Source organism: Malania oleifera, chromosome 2 (assembly GCF_029873635.1).
Source record: "Malania oleifera isolate guangnan ecotype guangnan chromosome 2, ASM2987363v1, whole genome shotgun sequence".
Lineage (NCBI taxonomy): Eukaryota > Viridiplantae > Streptophyta > Magnoliopsida > Santalales > Ximeniaceae > Malania > Malania oleifera.
Window position 1 is genome coordinate 100,782,868 of NC_080418.1, and position 8,006 is coordinate 100,790,873.

The 8,006-nt window shown below is 38.7% G+C and overlaps 1 non-coding gene across 1 annotated transcript; it reads left to right on the forward strand.

The window, feature by feature from the left end:
* Positions 1-7,681: 7,681 nt before the first annotated feature.
* On the forward strand, positions 7,682-7,787 carry LOC131150068 (small nucleolar RNA R71). Its single transcript, XR_009135453.1, has one exon. It is a non-coding gene; the product is annotated as a small nucleolar RNA R71 (small nucleolar RNA).
* Positions 7,788-8,006: the final 219 nt, after the last annotated feature.

The window sequence follows — 8,006 nt, forward strand, 5'->3', positions numbered from 1 at the left end:
TCCTTCACCCTAGCATCTTCTCACTCACTCACCACATTTAATCTAGACCGCCCTAGAGGAACTTATTCCCAGACTTGGTGAATTCAAAAAATGCATTAGTCGAAAGATCCTTCATACGTGCAGATTCGTAGTGTGTCCTCAGCTTGACCTTTTTATCTTTTCTTATAGTAGGTGTATATTTTTGTTTTCATTTTTCTCTGCTCAGGTTTCTCTTTATTTTTCATTTTCCTTCTTTGCATGGTCAATTGAAACAATCATCACCTTTTATATTGTCTTCATGTTTCCAATGAGAACGTAGTTCGAACAGGAGTCCATGGAAAAAGTCAGTCTTTAGGCGGGGCTTAACCTTTATGTCTTGAGTAAACTACAAGACCTAGATTTATATCTTCCCACTTGACGTCACCTCTAGGCTAGCAAATACAAGAGCAAAGACTAGTTTTCAAAGGAAATCCAACAAAAGAAGGAAAGTTGAGTTTTATAAACTCAGAGTTTGACGTCAAAAACTCGAGCAATGAACGAATGACTCAACAGTACCTTACAAGGTGTCATAGTCACCAAGGTTGTTCTCTCAATGTTCTTAAAGAACCCTAAGTGTTACAAATCACGTGTAAGTGTGTTTTTAGCCCCGTGAAGTACCATGTAAATACTATAGTTTACATTGCAGTATTAACCCAAACAAACCACTAGTCAATGACCTAGAGTAATATCAAGTTGTCGGCCATGTTATTTGATATTTACATAACTAATTTACTACATTGTTGGTGAGCATAATGAAATCATATAGCTGAAAAGCTTATGCATGTAACACTATGTTATATGGGTGTATGTAGAGGGTATAAAATATGTTAGCATGGTTCACTGGAATTTGTTTTAATTCTTTTTTTAAAAAATGTCATTTTTGTGCATGAAATGTGCCATGCAATGTACTATCCCCTACCCCTAACTTAGAACTTCAGTGTCCTCACTCAAGTGTGGACAGGAAAATAGAACCCGAGCATGGGATAGGACAGAACATGGTTCCAGTAAGAATAGACAGTGTACTTGCAAAAAACAATAACCAGAATAGCATGCATGCAGAGATACCCTATAACACAAAAGAACAATGCCAGCCAAAAGCATCATGTATATGTCATTAGTATCAACAGATGGTACAATGGTGGAGAAGACATTACAGTGAGTGTGGACTGATACTAGCGACAAGGTCAAAAGGAGAACGACGAAGTGGGAAAAGAGTTTAGCGTGAAAGCTTGTTTTAAATGACGTTGTTGAGTTGTCGACTAGATTGCACATAGTTCGGTGCTGGTCGTGGACATGGTCAACCCTCTCAGAAAATAATGAAATTCAACACAATGCAGGGGTTGGACCTAGTCGCCCAAGTATATGATGGTCGCCACATTAGCTGCATCCCCAACTTATCCTAAAACCTACTCTAAGGACTCTAACTTTTAATTAAGCTATTCTAAATACTCTAAGAACCTAAAAGGAAAAGTGTTGACTTTTTGAGTCATATCTCGTTTTTGATAATGACAAATACAAGGTATTTAATGTTTGCTGAGTTTGTGTGCAGGATCAATCTTACTTAAATGGGCAAGATCATATGGTGTGTATGGTGATTCAAAGAAAATGATGAAGACAAAGTGTTTAAATTGTTGTAATTTATATGTCATTCTTTCAGGTCTATAATTATAATTCCAAAGGTCTATAATAATTTACATATCATGCATATAAGAACTACAATCTCAAAGGCCTAAGAACGACCCTAGGTCCCTACACATCTCTTGGAGGTCGACCAACGCTAGGGTTTTTAGGCTAAGTTAAAATTCCTAAAACCTAAGAAAAGACCCTTGGTCCTTGCACTTATACGTAAGATTTTTCCCAAAATCATATATAATATCTAGGGAGTCATTTGAATTGAATTAGGACTTAAAGTGCTAAATGAATAGGGTTTCAGGCGACTGAACCTTGGTGTTCAAAACACCACGGTCGATCAAACCATTGAAACGTCAAATAGTTGACTTGAATTCAGGTGACCGAACAAAAAAGGACTTCACCATCCTCAATCAACCGAACGTATACCCTTACCTTTCCACCAACTCACGCTCTCAAACTCTATGTTCAAAATAACCCTGGGCAACCGAATGTTCAAGTTTGGCAGACTGAACTTGAGACCAGGCGACTGAACCTTAGAAAGAATGGAAAATCGCTTTGTTCAGCAAACTGAACCCTTATTCAGGCACCCGAAGTTTAAATTTGACTTTTTCTATTGTGTTTGTTCGGGCGACCGAACCTTGACTCGGTCAACCGAAACTCTCGAGTTAGCTTAAATTTACTGTAGTTAATTGGGGTTAAACATGGAAAATTTTATTAAACCCATTTAAAATAATTTTAATAATTCCCTATGTATCCCCAACGGTTATAATTTAGGCTTCCTTTACATATAGGGGTTCATTTGCTCAGATTTGTGGGTGATTAACATTTTGATTAGTTGAAAAATCTTCTGAAATTTTTTCAAAGCTTATTCTTCATACAAACCCTATATACTTATATACTACCATTCTTTTGAGAAATCAAAGCCCTGTGAGTGTTTATCATTGTTTTAGTGTGCTAGAAACCCTCACTTGTTTATTGCATATTTGATTTTCGGATTTAGGGTTTAGCTAGGTTTTTCCCCCGATTTTATTTGATAAATCTTTGTGTGGGAAAAATCTTATAACTAAGTGAGTCTTTGCATTATTATTGCAAGACTCATTGGGCTTGTATTTTTGTGTGTGTAAAAATCTTTTTACAAGCTTATATTTGAATATCTCTTTATGCTTTGATATTGAGAAAATATTTTTGAGATATTCTAATTATTCTTGGTACAAATCTTTGAAAGATTAGCTTTGTGCTTGAATTGAGATAGTCATTACTTTGAGTTTTGATTGCACATATACACCATTGAGCTTATAGTTCTTACATTATTGGTGTGCGTTGATTAACACAGGTACAAATTTGGTTGGTTGAGAAGCATATTTTTTGTACACATCTTGTATTGTAATTGATTATTGTATTCCAGGCGTGGGCCTGAAGAGGGACACTTGCCCTGGGAAAAGTCCCGGATTGATTTTCACTCGGTTAGGAAAGTTAGGTGCACCATCCTGGTAAGGTGTAGTTGTAGGTTGAGGTCAGCCCTGTTAACTGACTCAGTTGTAAATGGTGTTGCTCCACCCGTTAAGTGAGTTGTAGTGGAGACCCTCTTTGTTGTGAGCTCGAGGCGGGGATGTAGACAGTATTGGCCGAACCTTGATAACATATCGTGTGTGTGCACTTTACATTTTTGCAATTTATTTACTGCACGTGTATGTTATATTATGAATGTTGCGCATGATTTTATTTCTACATTTTACATTTATCTGCGCATTTGAGTTTATGTGTATATAGACAGACCCTAGGTTGAGTATTACTACTGCTGATTTGGATATACCTAGGAATAAATTTTAAATACCCAATTCACCCCCTCTTGGCAATACACCAAATTCAATAAAAAGGAAAACTATGAGGTTGCCTCCCGGAACCGCTAAGTTTACCGACTTCAGCCAGACGCATTGAAGCTCAATTTGGACTCATCCTAGTGCCTACGTGGCATTGGCTTGTCTCTTTTCTTCCTCACACCCGAAGTTACATGCCCCTAACTTATGTTCAGAATTGGGGACCCACTCATGTTTTATTAAAAATTGCTCAAAAGGATCCATAAATTCAGCAGTGGTAGGGCTGTCAAGTTGTAGCGTACTTTCCCAAGGGTGTTGCCATATCATTGAAGGAGTTGCTTCCCTAACAATTTTTTCAATCATGTCTTCTTCCACAACTTAGGCAGCATTCATAGGATGTTGGGAAGCATTAAATATGTTCAACCTATGTTGCTTATGGCTCCATGAGATGTCCATAATCCTCTTCCTACATTGAATGCAGGCATTAGCCGTGGCTAGGAATGGTCATCCCAAAAGGACAGAGATTGGGTTTGCGGAAGTCCCCATGTCTAAAATGACGAAATCAACAGGGTAATGGAAATTTCCCACCTTGACTATCATGTATTCTACCACACCCTGGGGTTGCTTAAGAGATCAATCAGCAAGGCATAAAGAAATCGAGGTGGGTTGCAACACTCCTAGGTTAAGTTTTTGATAGGCCGAGTATGAAAGGATGTCCACACTTGTTCCTAAATTTAGAAGGGCCCCATCAATGGTGTATTCGCCAATTACACACAAAATAGTAGGTGAGCCTGGGTCTTTTAGTTTAGGAGCAAGGTACTTTAGTATTATGGAACTCACATGCTTGACCTGCTTAACCAAACCATCCATGTGCACCCTTGATTCTATCCCCTGCGTTGACAAGTCCCTAAGGAATTTTATGAATGCAAGTGATTGCTTAATGTCATCGAGGAGAGACTTATCCATTCTCACTTGTTTAAACATGTCCTAGATGGACTCAGTGGAAGCCTTTTTCCTAAATATAGAGGGTGCAAGTGGGGCTGCCAGATGTGTCACTAGGTAGCCATGAAGAGCCCTATGAGGGGCGAAGTGAGGTGTGGTCCTTTTGGTAGTAGGCGTGAGACTCAATGGTCTTTGTACTCGACTAGAGGAAGAAAGAGTGCATGAATCAATGTTGGGTGCTTCAAATTTTTCATCTTGGGTCTCCCCCGTGCTCAGCTGCTCCTTACCTTATTCAGCTATTAGCCTGTCATTTTGAAATGTGGTTACCGCCTGGGCTTGCTTAGAATATGATGAGGGGCCAGCTTCTGGTTCACATTTTACCCCATATTTTCCCTTAGGATTTACTATAGGCTGACTTGGCTACTTGCCTTCATCTCTCCGACTCAAGGTGGCAGCTAGTTGTCCCAAAGTGGCTTCTAGCTTCGTAATGGATTGAGAGTGAGAGTGAAGGAGTTGCCAATCCGCTTGGTGATCAACTTGAATATTCTCAAGGGACCTCAGCACTGTCTCTGGAAATGTGTCATACTTGGGTTGCGAGGGAGACGTGTTGACTTTTTGAGTCCGATCTAAGTTTTGATGCTGACAAAGCATTTGATACTTATGTGTGTATTCAGTTTGTGAATAGGTCTAGAATGCAGCACACACATGTGGTACAGGAGACATGGAAGCCTAAAGGACTTAAAACTCACATCATTTGGCATACTCCATGGAGAATCCGAAGAGCAAAAGAAAGAAGACGAAGATTTTTATTGTAAATGCATTTCTATTTTAAATTTGGCCTATAATAATACATTGGATGCATGATATGGATGAAAGCTCAGTGCTGACCGTAGACTGACATAGGGAACCACAAGACAATTGACTAACCTTAAGGAATTTGATCGACCGATGCCATATTTTTAGGCTTAAATTAAAAGCCCAATCTACCAAATAGACCGTACGCCAGAAAGTCAACATTTGACTAAGCCTCGGTCGACCAACCAATTTGCGTAATAAACGCTTAGGTTGACCGAAAAGGTAGAAGTAAAATATTTGACTTGGCTCGGTCGACTGATCCATTTTTGAACTAATCTTTCTCAGTCGACCGAACGTCAAAAGTACCTTTTTTCACCTTCCCCAGTCGATCGAACCTATGGTTCAAAATGAGCTCGATTGACCAAAATTCAAAGTTCACCAGATCGAACTGTGCACCGATTGACCAAACCTCGATCATTTGGAAAATTGCCTTGGCTTCAGCCAACCGAACTCTCCCTAAGGCACCCAAACCCAAAAGCTTAACTTTTCTATTTGTGTCTATTCAAGCGACCGACCCCAAGGACTGGGTGTCCGAAACTCTCGGGTTGCCAAATTTTTACTGTTGTAATTAGGGGTAATTAGGCTTAAATATTAATTAAATAATTTTAAAAATACCTTTGATGTCCCTAATGGTCAAATTTCAACCCAACTCTATATAGACCCCCTCATTATACATAATTAGCAATACATGATTAGTCAGAAAATTCTCCCAAATTTTTTAAATCTTATTTTCACCTTTCAAGCTTAACTTTTGATCATCTCTTTGTTATTGCTTTGGAAATCTTTTCTTAAAGAGTGTTTTATCTATCTTGGGCATTTATTTTACAAATAAAAAATTTATTTACTCTCATATTGCATTTATTTTTCACATCCTATTTTGAGAGTATTATTCAAGTTTCTCCCACATTATCTTTGGAAAATATTTTTTGGTGGAGAAATATATTCTTAGCTTGTGAATCTTGCACATCCATTGTAAGATTCAAAGGTTCACTTGATTGTTTTTGCGAAAACATTTTTTGAGCCAAAAACCATAATATCTATTATGCTTGATATTTGAATAATCTTATTGAGATATTTGTTTAGGGTTGTAGAGTATCTTTGATTATTCATATTGTGATCATACCATTCTAATTCAAAGATCTCACTCACTCACACAAATATATATAGATGCACATATTATTGTGAGTTGATACATAGTTTGACAAACCTTACTTGAGCATAAATCCTTATTATATGTGAGTGTATTTATTGTGCTTTAATTGTTGTACATCAACTGCTTGTATTAGAAGCATTGTATTTGTACACAAATTTGATATTACTGGCTGTATTCTGTACGTGTGGTCAGAAAAGGGAGAGTTGCCCTGTGAAAAGTCTCTGTTTGGTTCAGACCCAGTTAAAAGAACTAGGCGCACCATCCTGTAAGGTGTTGTAATCGGTGCTACTCCACTTGCAAGTGAGCAAGTTTAGTGGAATCCTCTTACTTGTGAGCTTGAGGCAGGGACGTAGGCAAGTATTGGCCGAACCTCGATATCATATTGTGTGTCATTCTCTCTTACCCTGCATTACTTTAATTTCCACATTGGAATGTTCAAATTTCTGTTATTGTGAATGCTTGGGAAATACTTAGACTATTTTAAATTGTGTTGATTACCTGCTTAGTGTTATATTGTGGATATTGGAATTCATTTTAGAAAGACCCTAGGTTGTGATATACTGCTGCTGGTTTTGTTGAACCTAGGAAGAAATTTTAAAATATCCAATTCACCCCCTTAGGAATACATCAATTCCAACAAGACGACTCTTGGGTGGTTGAAAATCTGGGGGCTGAATCAGGATGACTTTGGAAATTTTGGTATGGTTGTGGATGCAAAGCATTTGGGGCTTGTGGAGGTCTTTGGACTTGTAAACCCAAAGCTTGCGGCCTCCACGAGAAGTTAAGATGTTGTTTCCACCTAGGGTTGTATGTGTTTGAATATGGGTTATTAGAGGACTTATCATACTAGTTGTGGGTGGCCTTCACTTCCTCATACCCAAGCTCAGGTGGGGAATGCGCGTGTCTACAATTATAACATGTATAGGAAGGGTCGGAGCAGATTGCATATATCTTTGCACACGTCGTTGTTTGTGGTCCTAGGGACAAGCATTGATCCAGCTTTTTGGATATGGCATGCAGAGTAGAAGCTAAGTCGTGGCCCATGGCTAACTCATAAACTCCCTTAGGTTTTGAAGTTAATGGATTAGGTAGTCTACGGTTGGCAACCATGTGTTGCTGAGAGTTTTCAACTAGATTTTCAAAGAGAATCCAGGCCTCGTTCTCGTGCTTAGTGAGGAAAGTATCTCCGCACGACGCATCAACCATGGACCTATCTCTCTTAGCCAACCCTTAGTAGAAAATTTGGACTAATTGCCACTTGGGGACCTGGTGATGTGGGCATTTATGGAGCAAGTCCCTAAAACGCTCCCAAGTCTCGAAAAAGAGTTCCCCATCAATCTATGAGAAACTTGTGATGGCTCTCCAAAGCTAGTTAGCCTTCCCAATTGGAAAGTACTTTATAAGAAATTCATGTTGCATGGTGGCCCAGTTGGTCACCGAGTTCGGTTCTAAGGACGTCAGCCAATATTTGGCTTTATCCTTTAGAGAGAATGGGAAGAACCTAATACGGAAAGCATCATCACTGAAATTAGGGATGCAGATGGTGGAATAAATTTCTAAGAACTCATCTAGATGCTGATAAGGATTTT